At 37.3% G+C, this 27557-nt stretch overlaps 2 long non-coding RNA genes and 1 pseudogene across 4 annotated transcripts in view; 2 read left to right on the forward strand and 1 right to left on the reverse strand.

The window, feature by feature from the left end:
* Positions 1–5877, forward strand: part of LOC106730492 — a 654858-nt gene extending 648981 nt beyond the window's left edge. Inside the window, exons 20-21 of the long non-coding RNA XR_004319837.1 lie at positions 3114–3358; positions 5300–5877. This is a non-coding gene — a long non-coding RNA (uncharacterized LOC106730492). The remainder of the gene's footprint in view (positions 1–3113; positions 3359–5299) is intronic.
* Positions 1–27557, reverse strand: part of LOC116663613 — a 134869-nt gene that overhangs the window by 8088 nt on the left and 99224 nt on the right. The window lies entirely within an intron of this gene.
* Positions 8355–8467, forward strand: LOC116663910 (annotated as a pseudogene).

The following is a 27557-nucleotide window of genomic DNA, read 5'->3' on the forward strand; positions in this document are numbered from 1 at the left end:
AAGTTTTAACTGAAAATACCTTCAAATAGATTCAAGGAAAATCTATTTATTCTTAGAGCAAAGTCTCTGCCTATTGCACCCATCATTCATTACAGTGAATTCTAGCACAGCATTGACCCAAACCAAAGAAGAAAACATTTATATTCAATTTTTCCAAATATGACTTACTGTGTTTTTTTCCTAAACAATGCTCATCTGCCAAGAAAAGAGCAAGGGCAGGAACAACCAACTATAACAAGAGGAAGGTTGTGTTTTTTTAGTATCAATTGTGATATATGCAGATTCCTATACTTGAAATGAAAACATTATAGCTTAAATGTTTAATTATTTGACCTAAAATAAAAGAAATAAATTTACCAGTTGTAGTTTCTCAAAGCGGAAAGGACTTTTTCTCAACTAGAACAAAAAAGGCACCATTTGTTTGATATCATTTTGATGAATTATTAATTTTATCACAGCCAAGATGACAGCTAATATAAGAACATTGAATTATTAATTGTCAAATGTGCAATAAAAAGCAAAATAAACATAAACTGAGATGTGTTTTACATATGGGTTACAGTGCTTACATAGTCTATTTAAAAATACCAAAAGAAAGAGAAGGAATTCAAAATCTTGCCAACACTTCTGATGGATTCTTTTACTCAGTATTCTCTATGTCACTTTAAAATATAAAGCATAAATAACATGTATTGTCTAATAAATGTGATTATTGAATGCTAAAGATATACATTCTCCACACTGCAAGTCATCTTTGTGTAGTTCTAATAAGATAGTTAAATTACAAGGTGATAATAAGAGTGAGAAACATCTGTGGTCTTAAAGAATTCACCTCTAATCCCTTCAGGATTATTTTATTGAGAGATGAAAACAGGTAATTCAGCATAGCTTCCAGTTATTTTTTTAGCCATTAGATTTTTGTCATGACAATTATTCCTATGACTACATAGAGTAAAACTCAGAGAGGTCCCATTCTTCCTCAAATGTATACAGTTGGTGAAGTTTCTAAACAGCTCTATTCCACTAGGGCTCAGTGCTGTGTCCTGTCACATAAACATGCCCTGAGCTCTTGAGCCTTCAAAGCCTTAACACTTGATCCTGAATAAGAAAGCCTCCTTGGTGTTGGTATCTTAAGCACTCCAACAGCGTGTCACAGAACCACTGCTCAGAGCGCAAAGAGGGAGAGGGGGCTGTAGGCTGACGGATGTTTTTCAGACATAATTCCCCATCAGAAAAAAGAAAATAGTTGTTCATCCCAGACTTCATAAGGATTTAATCCAGATAAAAGATAAGGGCTTGATCTCCAGAATATATAAGCAGCTCATACGACTTTGTTCAAACAACCCAATCCAAAAGTGGGCAGAAGACCTAAATAAGCAATTCTCCAAGGAAGACATACAAATGATCAATAGGCACATTAAAAAATGCTCTATGTCACTAATTATCAGAGAAATGCAAATCAAAACTACATTGAGGTATCACCTCACACCAGCCAGAATGGCCATCATTCAAAAGTCCACAAATGATAAAATGACAAATGCTGGAGAGGCTGTGGAGAAAAGGGAACCCTTCTACACTGCTGGTGGGAATGCAGTTTGGTGCAGCCACTATGGAAAACAGTATGGAGATTCCTCAAAAGACTAGGTAGGAATAGACTTACCACATGACCCAGGAATCCCGCTTCTGGGCATCTATCCAGAAGGAACCCTACTTCAAAAAGACACATGCACCCCAATGTTCATAGCAGCACTATTTACAACAGCCTAAATGTCCATCAACAAATGACTGGATAAAGAAGATGTGGTATAATTATACAATGGAATCCTATTCAGCCATGAAAAATGACAACGTAACGCCATTTGCAGCAACATAGATGTCCCTGGAGAACGTCATTCTAAGTGAAGTAAGCCAGAAAGAGAAAACTACCATATGAGATTGCTCATATGTGAAATCTAAAAAACAAAAAAATACAAAACAGAAACAGACTCATAGACATAGAATACAAACTTGTGGTTGCCGAGGCAGGTGGGAAGGGACAGACTGGGAGTTCAAAATTTGTAAATACTGACAGACATACGCAGAATAGATAAACAAGATTATACTGCATAGCACAGGGAAATATATATACAAGATCTTGTAGCTCACAGCAAAAAAAAAATGTGACAATGAATATATGTATGTTCATGTATAACTGAAATTGTGCTCTACACTGGAATTTGACACAACATTGTAAAATGACTATTACTCAATGAAAAATGTTAAAAAAGATAATAACAAATTGTTATTTTAATAAATGTAAGTTATGTCATTTACTATTTAGGCAAGAAAAGAGTTTCACAGATTATTTTTCCCTTTTCACTGAAGTTGGACCCTCCATAGAAAATATGTTTATTCAAAGTCTATTGCACCCATCACTCACTACAGCAAATTCTATCTAGTACATCAGCCTGAACCAGAGAGGAAATCATTTATATTCAGCTTTTCCAAAGACAACTTATAGCTCATCTAATATGGACAAAAATGACTTTGGCCAGAAATGCTTTTGTGATAATATTCAAAACAATGTTTAATCACTGTTTTTTGTACTTCACCAATGCCATATATACCCCCACTGAAGGTTCTGTGTAAGATGCTAGATGATGTTAATAAATTATAGTATCTACTAATTAAAATGTTTGTACTAATACAAACATAATATCTACTAATCTATATATTTAGTGACAGACTTACCAATAGTCCTTTCTATATGAAATTAGAATTAGCATAAAGTAGATAAATAACAAGTTCATACTGTGTAGCACAGGGAACTATATTCAATATCTTGTAGTAACTTATGGTGAAAAGAATATGAAAATGATATGTTCATGTATTACTGAAGCATTATGTTGTGCACCAGAAACTGACACAACATTGTAAACTGACTATATGCCAATAAAAAAATATACTTTTATTTGAAAGGGGGCTGAAACATGAGAGGTTAAGTAAATTACTGGTCACTGATAGGGCTGGACTTTGAACTCAGCAAATCTGACTTTCTCAGCTGTGGTGGGGCATTGTGCTCGTGTGATACAGGCATGGATAACAACATACTAAACTTATATTGAAAATTACAGGCAAAAGAGACTAAGAGGCCCTGTGACTCCTGGATTCATCAGGGAGAAGAGATTTCGGTTGGTTCCTTAAGCAGAAATGAGAACGGAGTCCACTCCCGTCGAGAATGTGCTGGGTTCCCCCTTCGCCCAGAGAGCACCAGCTCTGAGTCTCAGATCATCTGACTGTCCCGCCCAGTACCCCTCCATGTTGCAGGTTTTTACAGATGCCCTGGGTGCCTCTCTCTCATTACTTAAAGGTTTAATTTGTAAGTTTGTTTTGTTTTTGTCAAAAATACTCCTGATGTAATTTGAGGATTTCAATAGTCACATAGCTAGTCCTGGATGGTCCTTGTGATACCCTGGCCTCTGCATTCCTTACCCTTCTCCCTTCAATAATCTTGGCCTCTGCCTTTTTCCAGTCCCCTACTCCTGACACCACATGCTAGACCTTGCCATTACCAGTAACTCAGCTCTTCCCATATCAGTTCAAAGCCTCTCAGTCTTGCAGCACCACAGCCTAGGCTTAGTTGGTTTGTCAAGTCCAACAGTTCTTCACATGCATTTGAGCCTCCCACATTTCCATTTTCCTCACTCCACTAAACCCAGACTTACCTTATCCACCTTACTTCCATGGCCCATTATCATAATCATTCCCATACACATACCCTCATTCCTCTTGCCCTTTTCTCTCCTCATGGCACTTAATTGGCAAAGCCTCAACCTTGACTGATTTAAACTCAAGGGGGCCCTTAATGTTGACAGGCAGGCACACTACTTTCCCTAGTGCTTTCATTCTCTCAAATTCCAAAATTACTAGTTGTGACCTCCTCCTTTTTGCTCCATCTCCACCAACTCTTCCCCTAATCATCACTCCCATATAACACCCTGGCTTCCTAGTTTAGTGTGAAAATGGAGCAATCAGAAGAGAACTTCCTGGGACTCTCACTGCCGTATTTATTCACTCACCCACCGTCATCCACTCACCCTTTCGTCGTCTTTCTCTGCTCCGGGCCAAGGCCAAACCCTCTGCTTATGCATTAGCTCTCATACCCTCTTGTGTAAAGGATCTCACTCCAGCAATTCTCTGTTTTTTAAATCATGAACTTTTCCTCTCCATTCTGGATCTTTTCTAACAATATACAAACATGAACTTCAATTGTCCCAAAATTTTACCTAAAAACAAATAAAAGCTTTTTATTTTGCCCTCAAAAATCCTAGTCCCATTCTGTTTTCCTTTCCAGAATAACAAAAGAGATGTCTCTATCCACTGTTCAACCTACTTCAGTGAGGCCTTTACACCCATCATTCTACCAGGACTGGATGTCAGTGACCTTCAGGCCTAAGTCTGACAGCTAATTTTTAGACTTGATTTTATTGACCCTATCATTGGCAAGAAACATGATAGGTCATGATAGTTTCCTCAAGGCACTTTCTTCATTTGATATCCAGAGCATCACATCTAGTATTTCTCCTACCTCAATAGTTGCTTTTTTTCTGTTTACTCTGTTGATCCTTCATCTTCTCCAAGACTTCTTTTTGAAACTCTAATTGTCTCCATCTATATACCTTCTCCAGTGACTTTCTCACTCGAGGCTATATGTGACCAAATGTTTGTCTATCTAAGACCTGTCCCAAGTATTGCATACTCATAAAACCAACTGTATAGTGGTTACTGTCCTTAAATATCTAAAGGTAAATCAAATTTCACATTTCAGTACAATTCCTCATTGTCTCCCAGAAACCTTCTACCTTTTTCATCTCTTTTATGGACATTTAGTTCTTCCTATTGCCTGGGCCAAATACCTTAAAGTCAGTCTTGATTTCTCCCATTTTCTTCTCACTCCACATCTAATCAATAAGCAAATCGTATTAGTGCTCTATTCAAAATGTATCCAGATTACAGCCACTTCCATTCTTAGGCTTCCAGTCTAATCCATGTCTGTCTCCACATACATTACTGCAGGAGCCTCCAAACTGATTTCCCTTCCTTTGCTCTTGTTTCCTATGGTAACAATGGCTAGCATTATGTGTATGTGTTACTTGAAGGTGAATGCCCAACCAAGGACTAAATTTCCCAGACCCCTAGCATATAGGTGGAGCCATGCAGATAATTTCAGCCACTGGAAGGCAACTAGTTGGGCCACATTCTGGGCTGAGGTTGTTAATTATGCAGTACTCACTTCTTATGCTCCCTACTCCCTCTCCAGAAACCACGGATAATTTCTGCAGAAGGCCATTGCATCACAAGATAAATGGAACCATGGGTCACTAATTGGAGACAGTGATCAACAGAGCTACGTATCCAAAAACATCAACATTATTATGAACAATAAATATATACTGTATTAAGCTCCTGAGATTTGGGGGTTGTTATAACATTTATACTATCTAACTTACACATTTTTCTACATCCTATTTCCCACCAAGCTGTCAGAATCAACCTTTTAAAATATAGGTCAAATTACATCATTCTTTTGCTCACTTACCTTATTCATTCACACAGGCCTGTTAGCTATTTCTGGAATGCACCAGCCACTATTTTACTTTGGGCCTTTCACTTGCTCTTCCCTATGCCTGGTGTTCTCTGTCAAGAGATGAAGGGGCAGGCATTCAAAGACTAAGGGGTAATCTCTTAGTGAGGCTTTCCTTGACTTACTTATTTAAAATGGAATCTGAATGTTAATCTTGTATCCTGCTACCTGGCTGAATTCTTTTAACGTACAGAAATCAGTGGCATTTCTTTACACTAACAATGAAATATCAAAAAAGGAAAGTAAAGAAGCAATCTCTTTTAAAATTGAATTGGAAAAAAAGATATTTAGGAATAAATCTGACCAAGGAAGTGAAAGACTTACATGCAGAGAACTACAAAACACTGACTAAGGAAATTAAAGATGACTTAAAGAAATGGAAAGATATCCCATGCTCTTGAATTGGAAGAATTAATATTGTTAAAATGGCCATACTACCCAAAGCAATCTACAGATTTACTGCAATCCCTATCAAATCACCCAGGACATTTTTGACAGAATTAGAACAAATAATCCTAAAATTTACATGGATTCACAAAAGACCCAGAATTGCCAAAGCATTACTGAAGAAAAAGAATGAAGCTGAACGAGTAACCTTGCCAGACTTCAGACAATACTACAGAGCTACAGTAATCAAAACAGCATGGTACTGGTACAAAAACAGCCATATGGATCAATGGAACAGAACAGAGAGCCCAGAAATAAATCCACAAAATTTGGTCAATTAATCCAAATTGAAAATACAATGGAGCAAAGACAGTCTCTTCAGCAAATGGTGTTGGCAGAACTGGACAGCTGCATGTAAACCAGTGAAGCTAGAATATTCCCTTACACCATACAGAAAAATAAACTCAAAATGCCTTAAAGAGTTAAACATAAAACAAGACACTAAACCTCTTAGAATAAAACATAGGCAAAATATTATCCAACATAAATCTCAGCATCGTTCTCCTAAGCCAATCTACCCAACGAATAGAAATAAAAGCAAAAGTAAACAAATGGGACCTAATTACACTTATAAGCTTTTTGCACAGCAAAGGAAACCCTAAGCAAAACAAAAGACAACCTACAGAATGGGAGAAAATATTTGCAAAAGATGAGACTGACAAGGGCTTAATTTCCAGAATATATAAACAGCTCATACAACTTAATAAGAAAACAACCCAATCCAAAAATGGGCAGAAGACCTACAAAGACATAAATCACCAATAGGCACATGAAAAAATGCTCAGTATCACTAATTATCAGAGAAATGCAAATCAAAACTACAAGATATCACCTCATACCAGGCAGAATGGCCTTCATTCAAAAGTCCACAAATGATAAATGCTGGAGAGGCTGTGGACAAAAGGGAACCCTTCTGCACTGCTGGTGGGAATGCAGTTTGGTGCAGCCACTGTGGAAAACAGTATGGAGATTCCTCAAAAGACTAGAAATAGACTTACCATGTGACCCAGGAATCCCGCTCCTGGGCATATGTCCAGAGGGAACCTTAATTCAAAAAGATACATGCACCCCAATGTTCATAGCAGTACTATTTACAATAGCCAAGACATAGAAACAACCTAAATGTCCATCGACAGATGACTGGATAAAGGAGTTGGGGTATATTTATAATGGAATACTACTCAGCCATAAAAATAATAAAATGTCATTTGCAGCAACATGGATGTGCCTGGAGATCATCACACTAAGTGAAGTAAGCCAGAAAGAGAAAAAAATACCATAGGATATCACTTATATGTGGAATCAAAAAAAAAAAAAAAAAAAAAGACAAATGAACTTATTAACAAAACAGAAACAGACTCATAGACATAGAAAACAACCTTATGGTTACCAAGGCGGGGGAAGAGGGTGGAAAGGGACAAATAGGGAGCTTGAGATTTGCAGATAGTAACTAATATATATAAAACAGATAAACAAGTTTATACTGTATAGAATGGGAACCATATTCAGTATCTTGTAGTAACTTATGGTTAAAAAGAATATGAAAATGAATATATGTTCCTATATGACTGAAGTATTGTGCTGTGCACCAGAAATTCACACAAAATTGTAAACTGACTATACTTCAATAAAAAAATATATATATAAACACACACATTTAAAATAAAATAAAATGGGATCTGACCTTCACTCAGACATCGTATACTGCCCTTCCTGTTTGAATTCTCTACAGAAGAGTTGCTATTGTCTCATGCACTTAATAGTTTATTTGTTTTGTGTTTTGTCTGAATCTTAGCACCTGAAGATGTGTCTAGAACACTGTAGGAACCCAGTAAATATTTGCTAAGTAAAATAATTAATTGGTGCAACTGATTCATTACATTTTTCATTTCTTCAAGCATTCAACATTTATTGAATTCAATATACGTGGAGTTCTCTGGCCTAGAGAACCTTAACCCACTCACAGATATATATATATATATATTCCATTCCTTCGTTTGTGTCACACCCACCTTTCAGGGATAAATTTAGACATCACTTCCTAAAGCCGAACCCCAGTTGTCTTATGTTGATGCCTCTCTTCCTTACGTTTCATGTTCTGCTCATCTGTTACCACAGAAGTTCTCATATGATATTACATGATGGTCTATCTGTTTGTATTCCCAACTATATTTACTTTCCATGAAAGCAGAGATCATAACAGTACTGTTCAATCTTGCATCTCTATATCTATTACACTTTACAGTTCATGAAGTAATAACTCATTAAACTTTCTTGAGCTCACAGATTTAAAGTAACATTATTTTATTTACAATCACCCAACAGGAATCTGGCTGGGTTCATTGTGACAAGGGTCACAAAACTTGGAGCCTTCCTATGAAAAAATACCCTACACCTGTCCCCCTGCATCTCCACATGGCTGCTGGGCAGGACCAGTGGGACAGGGCTGAATATTGGAAGAAAAGCCACAGTATTTAGTGGGGGAATTTGCCACCTAGAACCTGTCTGGTCTGTGCTTGAGTGGGCCATGAGTGGTCTTATAGACATGAAGGCTTTGAACCTCTTTTCAGGGGAAAAAAGAGAAATGCCATATGCCATTCGGGAGTACAGAAGTTTTTTAGAGCAATGAAAATACTTTGTATGACATTATAACGATGGATACCTATGTCATACTTTTTTGTCCAAACTATGGTGAACTGTGGACTTCGGTGATTATGATGTTTCAAAGTATGTTCAGCCTTAGTTAAGAAAAACAAAAAGTACCACTCTGGTAAATAAAAATAATGAGTATGCATATGTGTGGAGAGAGAGCATATGAGAAATTTCTGTACCTTCCTGTCAATTTTGTTGTAAACCTAAAAATAAAAAAGTCTTAAAAACAAACTCAGGGTGGACATTTTTGACAAAACTTTGGTTTCAGTTACATGTGTGTGTGTGTGTCTTTGTTGGATTGTGATGAAAAATATACTTTTTAGGTCAAAAAAGTTTGGAAGCCGCTGTAGCTAAGTTACACTGGCAAATAAAGGCAAAATTAACCTCAAGAATAAAAGTACTATTATTGCTTTGGATTTGGCAATTTAGAGATTTCTGATAATTATGGATTGTGGTTTCATGGTATGAGAAGTGGTAGGAAGAAGCCAGATGATTGAAGAGTAAATTTTCAGAGAAGAATAGAAGCTGTTTCCTTGGTTTTTATGGCCCAAAGCATGAATCAGGGATGATTTTCTGGCACCAAGTGTTTATAGTGAGGCAAGGAGGGTATGGGCCAAGATCCTTAAAGAGAGAGAATATTTTAATTTTCCATCTGCACTCACAAAAGAACCCTAAGTGCATATGTCTGTGCTTCTTAAAGACAAATTGAACGAGTATCAAGCCCTAGAAACAATCATCCTGGTACATCTTACTTTAAAAACTGAGTTGGTTATCCAGGTTTGTTTGTGTAGTTTTAAAAATTATTTTTCAGCAAATATTCACTCCGTCCTTATACCCATTCCCAATTTAATTCTTTAGTTTCATGGTGGGCAGAGTGTACTTTTCTGCTCCTTGACTTACATTGGATATTAGGGAGCAGTATGGTGTGATCCTTGAAATAGGTTTACACAGTCAGGCTTGTGTTCCCACACTCCTGTATTTTCAGTATGAAGAGAAAATGCCTTAAGTATGCATTAAAGTCCAAAGATGAGAGAGATGTAGAACAGATCTGAACCCAACCAACAAATAGGAGCCAAGTCCAACTGAGTCCAGGCTGTGATCAGCCGAACTTTAGAGACCTGCAGATTGTGACTAAGAAATAGATACTGAGTTTTGAGACAGTTTTAATATATAATCATTGCGAAAAGAACAAACCAATAGAGAACCTATTGTCCTTTTCCCTTCTCTCCCAAATGAAAAGAACTGGGACCAGGACAGGGAAGAAGGTCTACTTTTATATCCCTAATGAAAATACTAGAAGTTTTACTGTCCTTTGTGCTAACTCATTGAGGAATGGGAAAAAGTTGGAATAAACCACCTATTGATTCTTTAACTTCTATAAAACCCTCTTAGATATTCCTTCTACAAAATTGTTGCAATCTTCACATACATTAAAATGGCCATTGAGGTTTCCACTTAAAATACAAACTCAAATGTTTCCAGTTGTGACCAAAACCGACATGTATCCTTTGGAACTGGGGATCAACAGAGTGAAACCACTTAGTTGGAGCTTTATAAAGGTTATCAGTTCCTGAAGCTGCTGGCTACACTCCGGGAGATTAGGAATGTTTCAGGATAATAGCTAACTGCATGGAAAATTGGAAGGTAAAGACTAAACTTCTCTCAATATGATGCAGTCTTTGTGAGAGCAGTCTATCATTTATTTCCTCAAATGCATTCAGTACAACATTTTTGCAGCCGAGGTATCTTTGGCCATGCAAAGCAGGATGTTACTCTCTTACATCTGCTGCCAGAGGAACTGGAAGAGCAACAGCCTTAAAGGAAGTGTAAACATCTTTCATTTAGCTAAATGGAGTGTGAACTAGAGTTGCTATATTAAAGGAGCCAAAATAGACAAACATACACATGCACGCATGCGCAGGCGCGCACGGACACACACACACACACACAATCATCTTCTGGCTCTCTCTTTTGAGTCTGCAAGAACTCAGAAGATAAATACACAATTCTATCAGTTTGTATTTTTATACTGTATAAAGCATACCTTATTGGAATTTACTCTTGCTATATGATAACTATATTTTAAAACAGCAAAATGTATATAGCTCTTGCTATATGCAAGCCACTGTTCTAAGCATTTTATTAATATTAAGTCACATTATTTTAAAAATAACTCTATACGGGAAGTAATTTTATTATCTTCACGTGACTCATGGTTTAGCTACAGCACAGAGAGCTTAAGTGATTTGCCCAACATGACACAGTAAATGGTGGAAGTGAGATTTGATTCCAGAATAACATGTTCAAAAAACAGTGTCAAATCAAGATGATAGAGTAGGAGGACATCACCTCCCCCTACAAAGACATCAAAGACATCTACATGTGGAACAATTCTCACAGAAAACTAACTGGCAACTGGCAGAAAAACTCCTATACAACCAAAGCTGCAAGAAAGAGTTCCATGTAACCAGACAGAACAACAACAACAACAAAAGGCACAGGGTTGGGACCTGCACCCCTGGGAGGGATCTGTAAGGAAGAGAAAGTCCACCTGGGTGGACCCTCACCCTCACCCAGGGGAGTGAGTGGGTCGAGCCACAACTTGCATCGCAGTCCTGAGGTCCTAAGTAGAGGAGACAGGGTTCTCTCCTTGGCTGCTAGGAGAGCTGCTGAGAAAGAGAATGAATGCAGAAGCCTAGGCTCCACTCGCCAGAGCATGTGCGTGCTGGCTTGCCAAAAACAGGGCAGAGAGTGCTCTGTGCTGGCAGCTGGCTGTCACCTCCTGGCACTCCCCAATCTGAGTGGGACAAACACCCTGGCCCCGTTCATTCCATACCACAGCTGGGCATGGGAACTGGGCCAGCTGAGTCCTGGGAAAAGACTTGGTCGAGCTTTGCAAAGACAGCCAGGGGGCCTTGGGAGTGGTCCAGGTTGGGTGGTAGTAGCCATTGTCAGTGCTTACTCAAGCAGTACCGCAGGAACCACGGTGACCATCACACCATTGTCCCCTGCTCCCAGTGGGGTGAAGGCTCTGGCCCCACCTCCTCCAGGCCACAGTTTGGCACTGGATCTGGCACAGACACATTTTGGGAGAAGATTCATTCTAGGGATGCAGAGGGTTCTGGGGTGTGGTCTGGACAGAATGGTGACAGCCAGTGTTGGCACTAGCTCAACCAATGCCACATATGTAGCCCAGATCCCTTACAGCAGCACAGCCACTTCAGCCCCTCCAGCCACAACACTCTGACCCCCAGCCCCAGCCTAGGGAATGCTCCTGCCCCAAGCACTTCACACCGCAAACTGGCTCGAGATCTGGGACAACCATAACAAGGGAAGGGACCCAAACTTGGGCTGCATCTGAGCAGAACCACGGATACTTACACAGGCAATGAGTTTGACCTCTGTGAGTGCACAGTCTCACTTCAGTACTCCCCTCCTTTGGGGCAAAATACGCACTGTAAGGGACCAGAGTCAGCTTGAGCCCAACTCTCAGGGTTTCTGCTCAAGCAACAGGAGAACACACCTTGCTCCTGACAGGGCAGTGACAGCCACTAAACATAGGTGAAATCCCGCCTCACACCTGTGCAGGATTTACAGCCTCCAGCACCAACCACACAGCCTACCAAGGTGATAGCAACCAGTATGTTCTGAGGAAAGATGTGGCTGGAGTCCATATCAAAACTAGCCCTTGCACCATAAAATCTGGGAGAAGACAAGGCTGTCCACTCTCACCACTCCTATTCAACAGTCTTGGAAGTCCAAGCGACAGCAATCAGGCAAGAGAAAGAAATAAAAGGGATCCAAATTGAAAAAAAAAGAGGTAAAAGTGTCACTATATGCTGACATGTTACTATATATAGAAAACCCTAAAAGGTCCACACAAAAACTACTAGAGCTGATTAAAGAATTCAGCAAGGTAGCAGGTTACAAGATTAACATTCAAAAATCAGTTGCATTTCTTTACACTAACGATGAATCAACAGAAAAAGAAAGTAAAGAAACAATCCCCTTTAAAATAGCGCCCAAATAAAATATCTGGGAATAAATCTAACCAAGGAGGTGAATTATACACAGAAAACTATAAACCATTGATGAAGGAAATTAAAGAAGACTTTAAAAAATGGAAAGATATCCCATGCTCTTGGATTGGAAGAATCAATATTGTTAAATGGTCACACTGCCCAAGGCAATCTACAGATTTAATGCAATCCCTATCAAATTACCCAGGACATATTTCACAGAACTAGAACAAATCATAATAAAATTTATTTGGAACCATCAAAGACCTAGAATTGCCAAAGCATTACTGAAGAGAAAGAAAGAGGCTGGAGGAATAACTCTCCCAGGCTTCAGACAATCCTATAGAGCTACAGTCATCAAGACAGCATGGTATTGGTACAAAAACAGACATATAGACCAATGGAACAGAATAGAGAGCCCAGAAATGAACCCACAAACTTTTGGTCAACTAAAATTCGACAAAGGAGGCAAAAATATACAATGGAATAAAGACAGTCTCTTCAGCAAATGGTGTTCGGAAAACTGGACGGCAGCATGTAAAACAATGAAGCTAGAACGCTCCCTTACACCATATATAAAAATCAATTCAAAATGGATCAAAGATTTAAACATAAGACAAGATACAATAAACCTCCTAGAGGAAAACATAGGCAAAACATTATCTGACATACATCTCAAAAATTTTCTCCTAGAAGAAGTAAAAGCAAGAATAAACAAATGGGACCTAATGAAACTTACAAGCTTCTGCACAGCAAAGAAAACCATAAGTAAAACAAAAAGACAACCTATGGAATGGGAGAAAATTTTTGCAAATGAAACCGACAAAGGCTTGGTCTTCAGAATATATAAGCAGCTCATATGACTCAATAAGAAAAAAATAAACAACCCAATCCAAAAATGGGCAGAAGACCTAAACAAGCAATTCTCCAAGGAAGACATACGAATGATCAAAAGGCACATGAAAAAATGCTCAGTATCACTAATTATCAGAGAAATGCAAATCAAAACTACAATGAGGTATCACTCACACCAGTCAGAATGGCCTTCATTCAAAAATCCACAAATGACAAATGCTGGAGAGGCTGTGGAGAAAGGGGAACCCTCCTACACTGCTGGTGGGAATACAGTTTGGTGCAGCCATTGTGGAAAACAGTATGGAGATTCCTCCAAAGACTAGGAATAGACTATACCATATGATGCAGTAATCCCACTCCTGGGCATATATCCAGAAGGAACCCTACTTCAGGATGACACCTGCACCCCAATATTCATAGCAGCTCTATTTACAATCACCAAGACATGGAAACAGCTTAAATGTCCATCAACATGTGACTGGACAAAGAAGATGTGATATATTTATACAATGGAATACTATTCAGCCAAAAAAAGACAACATAATGCTATTTGCAGCAACATAGATGTCCCTGGAGAATGTCATTCTAAGTGAAGTAAGCCAGAAAGAGAAAGAAAAATACCATACAAAATTGCTCATATGTAGAATCTTAAAAAAAAAAAAAGAAGACAACAACGACGACAAACGAACTTAAATATAAAACAGAAACAGACTCATAGACATATAATACAAACTTGTGCTTGCTGGGGGGTAGGGGATGGGAAAGGACACACTGGGAGTTTGAAATTTGTAGATACTGACAGGTATATATAGAATAGATAAACAAGTTTATACTGTATAGCACAGGGAAGTATATATAAGATCTTCTAGTAGCTCACAGTGAAAAAGAATGTGAAAATGAAAATATGTATGTTCATGTATAACTGAAATTGTGCTCTACACTGGAATTTGACACAGCATTGTAAACTGACTATAACTCAATTGAAAAAAAAAAAAAAAAACTAGCCCCTGCACCAAAGACACTGGACACACACAGTCTACATTAGGGATGCTCCCACATAAAATTACCCCTTCAAGACCCCCAAGGATAACTGTTTCTCCTAAATTCATACAGACAGAGAAAGTTAGGTAAAATAGAAAGGCAGAGGAATTATTCCTAATTAAAAGAGCAAGAGAAAAACCCTGAAAGACTAAATAATGAAACAGATCAGTTTGCCAGTCACCGAGTTCAAAAAAGAGTTAATAAAAATGCTAAGATTAGTAATATAAATGCAAATCATTGTAACAAGAAAATAGAAATTGTAAAATTGACCCAATAAAAAAATAGATAATTCAATTTCCAAGATAAAATGCAATCTAGAAGCAATGAAGAGCCAACTAATTCATAAAGAAAAAATAAGTGATCTGGAAGATAGAATAATGGAAATCATCCAATCAGAACAGCAGACAGATAAACAAAGGAAAAAAAGATAAAAGCAACATATGTGATCTATGGGATAAAATGTGCCAAGTTATGCATAATAGGGTCCAGAAGGAGAAGAAAGAGAGATGGGATTCACAGATGTATTTGAAAAAATTATGGCTTAAAACTTCCCAAATCTAAAGAAGAAAACAGATTCAGGTACAGGAAGCTCAGAGAGTCCCAAATAAGATGAACCTAACCAGAGCCACACCAAGACACATCATAATTAAGATGGCAGATTTAAAGAGAGAATTTCAAAGGCAGCAAGAGGAAAACAGTCATTTATAAGGGAACCCTATAAAGCCGGCAACTGATTTCTCTACAGACAAGTGCTGAAAGGGAAAATATGCAGGAAAATATGCAACCCAGGATGCTCTACAAGTAAGATTATCATTTAGAATAGAAAGAGAGAAAACTTTTCTTGGAAAAGCAAAAACTTAAAAAAATTAAGTAATATTAAACCTATTTTAAAAGAAATATTGAAGTGTTTCTCTATATGGAAAAGAAGCAAGAAACTATAGGAATGGGAAAATCCCAATAAGAAAGGCAAGTATACAGTAAGAATTTAAGATCACTTGAATAAACCAGTATGTAGATTAAAAAACAAAATAAAATGTAAAAGTGACAATAAACAGTAAAAGGATAAGCATGAAGATGGAAAACGACATCAGAATCACAAAATGTGGGGGAGAAAAGTAAAAAATGTAGATCTTTTAAAATGTGTTTGAACTTAAATTATCAGTTTAAAGCAAGCACATAGTTATAGTAAAATATGAACCCCATGGTAATCACAAATTAAAAACCAACAATAGATTCACAAAAAACAGAAAGAAAAGAACTTAAGCAAACTACAAAAGAAAATCATCACACTACACTAAGAAAAACAAGAACTGAACGAAGAACTACAAAAACAACTGGAAAAAAAGGAATAAAATGACAAGAAGTACACATATATTAATAATTACTATAAATGTCTATGGACTAAATGCTCATCAAAAGACAGAGTGGCTGACTGGATAATAAAAAAAAATTTTTAAATAAAGACAAAACCCAAGAACCTGCAAAATGCCACCTACAAAAGATTCACATCAGGGTGAAATCCACACACTGACTGAAAATGAAGGGCTAGAAAAAGATTATTTCAGGCAAATGGAAGTGACAAAAAAGTGAGGTAGCAATACTCATATCAGATAAAATAGACTTTAAAACAAAGTCCATGAAGACAAACAAGGGTATTATATATTGATAAAGGAATAAATACAAGAAGGGAGTATAACACTGGTTAACAGATACATACCAAAAACAAGAGCATCTAGATATATAAAGCAAATACTAATAGACATAAAAGGAAAAATGAACAATAACACAATAGTAGTAGAAAAGTTTAACACTCCACTGACATCAATGACAGATCATACAAACAGAAAATTAATAAGGCAACAGAGGTTCTAAATGACACAATACACCAGTTGAACTTAATTTGACACCTACAGGGCAATATATTCAAAAGAAGCAGAATACAAATTCTTTTCAAGCATGCATGAAACATTCTCCATAGAGGCCACATACTAGGTCACAAAACAAGCCTTAACAATTTAAGAGGATAAAAATTATATCAAGCATCTTTTCTAACCAGAACAGTATGAAACTAAAAATCAACTACAGAAATAAAAATGGGGGGAAAAACACATGAAGACTAGATAACACGCTAGTAAAAAACTAATGATTCAATAATAGAGTCTAAGAAGAAATTAGAACTTAACCTTGCAACAAATGATAATGACAACGCAACTTTACAAACTCTATGGGATGCAGCAAAAGCAGTTCTGAGAAGGAAGTTCATGGCAATACAGGCCTTCCTCAAGAAACAAGAAAAATCTCAAATAAACAACCTAACCTACCATCTAAAGGAATTAGAAAAAGAAGAACAAAGCCCACAGTTAGCAGAAGAAAGGAAATAATTAAGATCAGAGAAGAATTAAATAAAATAGAGATTAACAATATAAAAGATGAAACCAAGAGCTGTTTTTTTGAAAAGATAAGCAAAATTGACAAACCTTTAGCCAAGCTTATCAAGAAGAAAGGAGGGAGGACCCAAATAAACAAAATAAGAAATAAAAGAGGAGAAATAAAACCAATACCACAGTGACACAAAATAAGAGAATATTATGAAGAGTTATATACCAACAAATTGGACAACCTAGGAAAAAAAGGCCAATTTATATCTGGAAATTTATAGCCTGCCAAAACTGAGTTAAAACAAACCCCCCAAAACACCAATTTTAAAAGAGTGATCACTAAAAGTGAAATAAAATCAGTAAAAAACAAAACAAAACAAAACACAAAAAACCTCCCTACAAACAAAATTCCAGGACTCGGCATCTTCACTGGGAAATTCTTCCACACATAAAAATCAAAACTTATTCCTATCTTTCTCAAACTATTCCAAAACACTAAAGAGAAGGGAACACTCCCAAATTCATTCATTCAAGGCCACCAGTACCCTGATACCAAACCAGACAAAAACATTACAAGAAAAAGAAAATTACTGGCCAACATCTTTGATGAACATGGATGCAAAAATCCTCAACAAAATATTAGCAAACCAATTCCAACCATACATAAAAAGGATTATACACCATGATCAAGCTGGATTTTTATTCAAAGGTCACAAGGTGAGCTAAACAGATGCAAATCAATCAATGTGATATACCACGTTAACAAAAGGAAGGACAAAAACCATCTGATCATCTCAGTAGACATAGAAAAAAGCATTCGACAAAATTCAACATCCACTTGTAATAAAAACTCTCATCAAAGTGGGTACAGAAGGAACATATCTCACAATAATGAAGGCCATTTACAACAAATCGAGAGCCAGCATAATACCAAATGGTGCAAAGCTGAAAGCCTTCCTGCTGAATTCAGAAACAAGACAAGGATGCCCACTCTTACTGCTTCTACTTAATATAGTATTGGCAGTCCTAGCCACAGTAATCAGAGAAGAAAAAAATAAAATTTATCCAAATTAAAAGGGAAGATATAAAACTGTCGCTATTTGCAGATGATATGAGACTCTCTATAGAGAACCCTAAAGTCTCCATCGGAAATCTATTAGAACTAATAAATGAATTCAGCAAGCTTGCAAGATACAAGACTAATATACAGCAATCTGCTGAATTTCTATACAGTAACAATGAAATATAAGAGAGTAAAAACATAATCCCATTTTAAATTGCATCAAAAAATAAAACATCTAGGAATAAATTTAACCAAGGAGGTGAAAGACCAATACGTTGGAAACTATAAAACTTTGATGCAGGAAACTGAAGATGATTCAAGGAAATGGAAAGATATCCTGTGCTCTTGGGTTAGAAGAATCAATATTATTAAAATGGCTATACTACCCAAAGCAATCTACAGATTCAATGTGATTTTTATCAAAATACCCAGTACCTTTTTCACAAAAATAGAACAAATAATCCTAAGACTTATATGGAACCAAAAAAAGGCCCCAAATTGTCAAAGCAATCTGAGAAAAAAGAACAATCACATTCTAGAGGAATCACATTCCCAGATATTAGACTGTATATACTGCAGAGCTACAATAATCAAAACAACACGGTATTGGCACAAAAACATATCCATAAGTCAATGGAAAAGAATAGAGAGCCCAGAATTAAAGCCATACACATACATTCAATTAATCTAAGACATAGGGATAAAAAATATACAGCAAAGAAAAGACAGTCTCTTCAAGTGGCGCTGGGAAAGGTGGACAGCTACACGTGAAATAATGAAATTAGAATATTTCCTCACACCATATATGTAAGTAAACTCAAAATGGTTTAAAGACCTAAATGTAAGACATGACACCATAAAACTCCTAGAAGAGAACATAGAAAAAACACTCTTTGACATAAATTGTAGCAGTATTTGTTAGATCTCCCAAGGCAAAATAAATAAAAGCAAAAATTAACAAATAATCAAACTTAAAAGCTTTTGCACAACAAAGGGAACCATCAAAACAATGAAAAGACAACATACAAAAATGGGAATAATGCAAATGATGCAACAAGGGTTAATATCCAAATATACAAACAATGCTCAATATCACTAATTATCAGAGAAATGCAAATCAAAACTACATTGAGGTATCACCTCACACCAGTCAGAATGGCCGTCATTCAAAAATCCACAAATGACAAATGCTGGAAAGGCTGTGGAGAAAGGGGAACCCTCCTACACTGCTGGTGGGAATGCAGTTTGGTGCTGCCACTTTGGAAAACAGTGTGGAGATTCCTCAAAAGACTAGGAATAGACTTACCGTATGACCCAGGAATCCCACTCCTGGGCTTATATCCAGAAGGAACCCTTTCTTCAGGATGACACCTGCACCCCAATGTTCACAGCAGCACTATTTACAATAGCCAAAACATGGAAACAGCCTAAATGTCCATCAACAGGTGACTGGATAAAGAAGAGGTGGTATATTTATACAATGGAATACTACTCAGCCATAAAAACTGACAACATAACTTCATTTGCAGCAACATGGATGCTCCTGGAGAATGTCACTCTAAGTGAAGTTAGCCAGAAAGAGAAAGAAAAATACCATATGAGATCGCTCATATGTGGAATCTAAAAAATAAAACCAAAAACAACAACAACAACAACAACAAAAAACAAAGTGTAAATACAAAACAGAAATAGACTCATAGACATAGAATACAAACTTGTGGTTGCCAAGGGGGCAGAGGGTGGGAAGGGATAGATGGGATTTCAAAATTGTAGAATAGATAAACAAGATTATACTGTATAGCACAGGGAAATATACACAAAATCTTATGGTAGCTCACAGAGGAAAAAAATGTGACAATGAATAAATATATGTTCATGTATAACTGAAAAATTGTGCTGTACACTGGAATTTGACTCAACATTGTAAAATGATTATAAATCAGTAAAAAATGTTAAAAAAAACCAAATATACAAACAGTACTTACAACTCAGTATCAAAAAACAAACAACTCAATTAAAAAGGGGGCAGAAAACCTGAATAGACATTCTTCCAAAGATAACATACAGATGGCTAACAGGCACATGAAAAAAAGCTCAATATCAATAATTATTAGGGAAATGCAAATCAAAACCACAATGAGGTACCACCTCACACCTGCCAGAATGGCCATTAGCAAAAAGTCTACAAATAGCAGATGCTGGAGAAGGTGTGGCAAAAAGGAACCCTCCCACACTGTTAGAGGGAGTGCAAATTGGTGTAGTCACCATGGAACATGATATAGAGGTTCCTTAAAAATCTAAAAATAGAACTACTACATGACCCCAGCAATTCCACTCCTGAGTATTGACCTTGAAAAAGCAAAAAGACTAATTTGAAAAGATAAATGCATCCCAATATTCGTAGCAGCACTATTTATGGCAATGGAGGCAATCCAAGTACCCATCAATAGATGATTGACTTAAGATGTGGCATATATAAACAATGGAATATTACTTAGCCATAAAAAGGAATGAAATATTGACATTTGCAGCAACCTGGAAAGATCTAGAGAATGTTATGCTTAGTATAATAAATCAGACAGACAAATAACATGTATCACTCATATATAGAATCTAAAAAATAATATAAATGATGGACATAAGAAACAAACAGACTCACATGGAAAACAAACATGATTACCAAAAGTGAAGGAGAAGGTGGGACAAATTAAAGGTATGGGTTTAAAAATGTGATTTATTCAAGAATTATAATCTCAGATCTCATTGTGCATACAACTTGGTAAAAACCAAACAACTAAAAGGCTAGAATTTTTTAGCCATTCACTCATTGATTATTCTGTTTTATTTAAGTCTAATTATGAAAACAATTTACCTTCTACTGATCAGGTCAAAGTGCACTAACTCTAGTGTACATTTGTCACACATGTAAAGAAAGCCTCACAATATTTTGTAATAACTTTAATAAAAAAGAAAATGAAATGAATATATGTATATATGTGCATGACTGGGACATTATGCTGTACACAGAAACTGACATATTATAACTGACTATACTTCAGTTTAAAAACAAGAAGGAAAAATGCGGGCCAAATTAAGAAAAACAAGTTATACTATGTTTTATTTTTTAAAACAGAACAATTTTTTTCAAGTACTATTGTACTTGAAAGGGAAGATGAGACACAAGATAAGGGTTTAGCAATAAATGCTATTATTGTCAGGTCATTATTGGAGGCTTCGCTCCACCTAAAGAGTGGAAGTGCCTCCTTGTAAGACACATTTATAGGTAGTTGAGCAACAATATTTCAGACATTTTAACTGCTCTTCCCATGATGTGGAGTTCAAAGACAGAGTTATATAGGTTTGGGTGTTCCAGATGTGTTTACATATTTTAGGTCTGATCTCTCATCTCACACTGATGACTAGAGAGCTACTGTAATGCCATGATTTGAGGAGTGTCAGAATCAATCATTGCTGAGATTTCTTGCTGTTTTGTACTGAGCACTATTCCCGGTATGTTGTCTCTTTTCTCACATTCAGTCTTGACAACCTAACAAGGTAGGTGCTACTGTTACTGTTCCCATCATACAGATAAGGAAATTGAGGCTACAGAGAGGTTAACATGATCCTGCAGTTAGTAAGGATACACATTCAGGCAATCGTGTTCTAGAAGGTCTGTTCTTAACATCAGGCAACCTCTTTTCCCCCAATTTTTCTCCTCTGTTCCTTGCCACAGGGACTGCATTTTTTAGTGTCATTCCGTTAAAAACACAGCACAGAGGCATCTGTTGAATGCAAATATTTCAGCAGAGAGAAGGATGCATGAGAAATGTGAAATGCTACACTGGAGAACTTACTTGGGAGAAGTTAACCTGGGCTGTCAGAATGGTGCATCAAGGCAGCAAAATCAAATGAAAAGAACTGGTAAGGCAACTTCCCCTATCCCATAATTACTTTCCTGGTTGTCCTTAACAACTATTGAAAATCCTCTCAGGCAACAGGCTTTGGTCCTCTCAGGTCCTGTGCCACAATCTTTAGCCAGCATGGCAGCTGATTGCAGCTTTGTCTCTATTACCGATGAGGGTAGCCTTGAACTTTCAGCCTTAAGCATATGAGCCCTGTCTGTGGGACTCCAATGTGCCTGTCTGCCAGCTGGGCTGGCTCTTCACCTGACATCACTCTCCCCCACTACCATCACCCAATTTTCATTATTTCATTTGCCTGATTTCCAACTATACCCCAGCAATCTGTGGAAATAAAGCATTGCTTTGAACACTTTATAACCTAAGTGGTCCAGATGCCTTCCAAAGAGTCTATCTCACATTCTCCCACAGCTTAGCTGCTACTAGAATCCAATCTTCCTCCAAACGAACTCCCTCAAAACATAGTTCACCTCACACTTAAAGCTTTGAGCATTTCTACTACTTAGCAAATATCATTGTCTGGCCTCGCCTACAGGTCATTCCCCTTGGAAAAGAGACCAGACAGGGGGTCATCTAGGTGCTCCAAGGACAGCTGAATCTGCATCACAGGGAACAGCCATACAAGTTGTCCTTTTTTCTGACTCTTCATGGATGGTTCCTATTTTATGCCCATCTTCCATGGATGGACTCCCCTGTTCCTTTGTTTGGATCCCTAAGTACCTTGAGTGCCAAGCCCACACCGGCTGTGACAGCCTTTACTTCTATCACTAACTGGAAACCTAAAGAAAATATACACTGAAGGAAACCTTTTCAAGTTGAACTTCTGTCAAGCAATTGGAGGAGCATGTGGTTTTGTGGTAAGATGTGTCAGAGTTGTGGAAGTGTCTAAGTGTTGTGAGTGGGAAATGACTAGCTCTGTGCTCAGAGGGCTGTGCTCACAGCATACTCTGCTCATTACCTGTCGCTTATCTGATCTCTTTCAAAGTCTAGAAAAATCCCTCAGTTTTTGACACAATAATATGACAGGTTATTTATTGAATCAAAGTATTTTTTACATGAGGAATAAAATTGACCATTTGGTGCTATTAAAGACTACAGGTTTCTGATGGAAATTATTTAAAGAAAAAATCATTCTTTTGACAAGTGCATGACTTTTTAGTAGAGGATATCAGTGAAATTACTCTTTCTCTTATAGGTTAATTCAATACATATGGACCAGTTTGTATGCTGGGAGCTTAGTATACATGTGGGTTTAGAGTCCACTGGGGGAAAAATAAACAATTATATATCTGAGTTCTCAGATGACCAGGGTAAATCACACATGATATGCAGGCAAAGGAGAAAACCTGTGTGAGAGTCTGGCAAATTGGAACAACTGAAATAAATGCAGTATGGCTAGGGCAAGGTGGGATAGTGACAAGCCACAACATGATATGAGAGTGGAGAGTGTGTTAACAGTGTGCTGGGGACATTTTCCTGGTCATTGGAAAATTATGGTAAGGTTTTAAGCAGTAGCAGTAGTGTGACACAATTAAAGTTTTATTTACCTTTAAAGTATTATGCTCTTTTCAGTAAGGGAGTAAGCAGGTGTAACAAAGAGAGAGAGGTAGTGGCTTTGACTAGGCTAATGGCAAGGGATATAGAGAGAACTGAATGGAGATAATGGAAAAATTGGACAAAACTGACACTGTTAGGAGGTTGACTCTTAAAAATAATAGATCCCCATCCTCCATGATCTGAGCATATATACATCAGTTTCAGCTAAAACCAGTCCACTCCTCCACTCATTATATTCCAACCACAGTGACCTTTCAGTTCCCCAACCTCAAAAGCTCTTTGCCACTCTTGGTCCTTTTCATTTACATTCACTCTCCCTAGAGTTCTCTCTCTACCCCTGTCCCTCCAAAGTCTTCCCTCTGCGAAGCTTGTCCTGAGTCTCTGATCTACATTATATATTCCCACTGTGCACTGGTTTTTGTGTATTTACTTAATTTTAGTGCTTTGGTATGGAGAGGGAGAGTCTCTTCCATTACAGTAGGAACCTTGTCTACCTTGCTCTTGACCTTGTTCCCACTTCCAGGACACTGCCTACACAAAGTAAGCACTCAGTATATGTTTGTTAAATAAGTAGGCTCAGATGGCAAGTCTTATTATATTAAGTCTATCCTAATAAATATGGCCACTATTGTAAAATCAGCATGACTAAAAGACTGGGTCTACTTGGATTACTGCTGGAAATAAGTCCTCAGTGATGACTACCTCCTGCTTATAGGTGATGCTCATGAACTTTAAATTGGTTAGCAGAGGCAACTTGGTCTAAACACCAGTGGTTCCTAACCCTGGCTGCACAGTTGCATAACTTCGAGAGATTTTTTTTAAAAGTACTGATACCCATGTCTCATCCAAGACCAACTGAATCAGAGTCTCAGGATGGTGGATGCAGGCACTGGTATTTTCAGATAATCACAATGATTCAATATGTATGAGAGATTATTACTGTGTAATGTCTACTCAGCTATATCTGAGGAGAGATCACAGAGGTACAGATCTAGTGATCAAATAAAATGCCACAGGCTACTCAGCCCACAAAACCAGAGACTGCATCATTATCAACTTTGCAATTCACTTGTTCAGACTCTCCCAAACATGTCCCTACTTATGCACCAGCACATTAGGTAATAGAGACGCAGGCATTTTTAGGACTGAGGGTGCCTAGATAGACTATTTACTTCCTACCCAACGTAACAATACACAGTGGTTGCCACATCCATCAAATGTCTGACTCATGCATGTGGAACCACTTCAGGTACCGATATTTTCATTGACTTGATTTTGAAAGACTTTGTTCTCATGTTTTACCTTTTAATCCAGTTATGTTCATGTTTATTTATTTCTATTTACATATACTTTTGCCATAGTTCTGCAAAGAATACTTCTTAATGTTTAAATATTAGACACAGTCATAAAAATGAGCAAATAAATACTAAGATTCACCAGTCTGCTCCTGTGACATTTTCCTTTCTTCAAACTATGATGGAGATTACAAATGAATTACTGAGAATAGTTGTCAATTTATAGGAGAAAAAGTACTTTAACTGCTGCATAAAAATTGTGGTTACAGGCATACCTCAGAGATATCACGGGTTCAACTTCAGACCACCACAATAAAGTGAATATTGTAGTAAGACTAGTCACAGGAATTTCTGGCTTCCCCGTTCATATAAAAGTTATGTTTGCACTATACTGTACTCTATTAAAGTGTGCAAGAGCATTATATCTGAAAAATTTATATATCTTATTAAAATACTTTATTGCTAAAAAATGCTAGCCATCATCTGATCCTTCAGCAAGTCATAGTCTTTTTTTGTTGGTGGAAGGTCTTGCCTCGATGTTGAGGGCTGCTGACTGCTCAGGGTGGTGGTTGCTGAAGGTTGAGGTGGCTGTGGCAATTTCTTAAAATAAGGCAACAATGAAGTTTGTGGCATAGATTGACTTTTCCTTTCACAAATGACCTTTCTGTATGTAGCATGCAATGCTGTTTGATAGCATTTTACCCGCACTAGAACTTCTTTCAAAATTGGAGTCAACCCTCTCAAACCCTACCTCTGCTTTATCAGCCAAGTTTATGTCAAAGTCTAAATCTACTCTGCTGTCATTTAAACAATCTTCACAGAATCTTCATCAGGAGTAGATTCCATCTCAAGAAACCACTTCCTTTGCTCATCCTTAAAAAGCAACCCCTCATATATTAAGTTTTTAATCATGAGATTCCAACAATTCGGTCACATCTTCAGGCTCCACTTCTAATTCTACTTCTCTTGCTATTTCTACCACATCTGCAGTTACTTCCTCCACTGAAGTCTTGAAGCTGACAAATTCATCCCTGAGAGTTGGAATCAACTTCTTCCAAATGCTTGTTAATGTCAATATTCTGACCTCTTCTCATGAATCACAAATATTCTTTATGGCATCTAGCATGGTAAATCTTTTCCAGAGTGTTTTCAATTTACTATGCCTAGATCCTTCAGAGGCATCATGAGTTATAGCAGCTGTAGCCCAAATGTATTTTTTACATAATAAACCTTGAAAATCTATGTTACTCCTTGATCCATAGGCTACAGAATGGATGTTGTGTTTGTTGGCATGAAAACAACATTACTATCATTATACATCTTCATCAGGGCTCTTGGGTGACCAAATGCATTGTCAGTAACAGTAATATTTCAAACAGAATCTTTTTTTTTTTTTTTTTTGAGGTCTCAACAGTGGGCCTAAAATATTCAGTATACCATGTTGTAAATATATGTGCTCTCGTCCAGGCTTTGTTGTTTCACGCATAAAGCACAGGCAGAGTAGATTTAGCATAATTTTTAGGGCCCTAGGATTTTTGAAATGGCAAATGAGCACTGGCTACAACCTCAAGTCACCAGCTCCATCAGCCCCTAAGAAGTGAGGCAGCCTCTTCTTTGAAGCTTTGAAGCCAGGCCTTGACTTTTCCTCTATGGCTATGAAAGTCCTAGATGGTATTTTCTTCCAGTAGAGGGCTGTTCTGTCTACATGGAGATCTGTTATTTAGTTTAGCCACCTTCATTATTCATCTTAGGTAGGTCTTCAGGATAACTTGCTACAGTTTCTACATCAGTCCTTGAAGCTTCACCTGGTACTTTGATGTTATAGAGACATCTTCTTTCCTTAACCTTCATGAACCAACCTCTGCTAGCTTCAAACGTATGCAGTTTCCTCACCTCTCAGGATTCATAAAACTGAAAAGAGTTAGGGCCTTGATCTGGATTAGGCTTTGGCTTAAGGTAGTGTGTGTGGTTCAATCTTCTATCAAGACTACTAAACCTTTCTTTGTATCAGACTTTTTCTTTTTTTTATCATTCATATGTTCACTGGAGTAACATTTTTAATTTCCTTTAAGAGCTTTTCATTTCATTCACAATCTGGCTAACTAGAGTAAAGAGGTTTAGCTTTCAGCCTATCTTGGCCATCAGTATGTCTTCCCCACTAAGGTTAATCATTTCTAGCTTTTGAATTAAAGTGAGACATGTGCAACTCTTTGATTCATTGAAGACTTAGAGGCCATTGTAGGGTTGTTAACTGGCCTAATTTCAATTGTGTCTCAGGGAATAGGGCAGCTGAAGGAGAGGAAGAAAGGAGAAAAATGGGGGAACCACTGGTGGGCGGAGCAGTCAGAACACATCTAACATTTATCAGTTAAGTTCATCATCTTATATGGGTACAGTCAATGGTACCCGAGAATAATTGCAGTAGTAACATCAAAGATCACAGATTACCATAACAAATAATAAAGAAAAAGTGTAAAATAGTGCTAGATGACTAAAATGTCACACAGAAACATGAAATAAGCAAATGCTGTTTGAAAACTGTTGCCAATATACTTGCTTAAGGTAGGGTTGCCACAAACTTCAATTTGTAAAAAACGAAAAACAAAAAAATCTGAGACGCACAAGAAAATGAAGCACAATAACACAAGGTATGACTGTATTAGAACATGGAAAAGAGAAACATCGAATCCACTTTTGGTGTTTGCTG

Source organism: Camelus ferus, chromosome 5, assembly GCF_009834535.1.
Source record: "Camelus ferus isolate YT-003-E chromosome 5, BCGSAC_Cfer_1.0, whole genome shotgun sequence".
Taxonomy (NCBI): Eukaryota; Metazoa; Chordata; class Mammalia; order Artiodactyla; family Camelidae; genus Camelus; species Camelus ferus.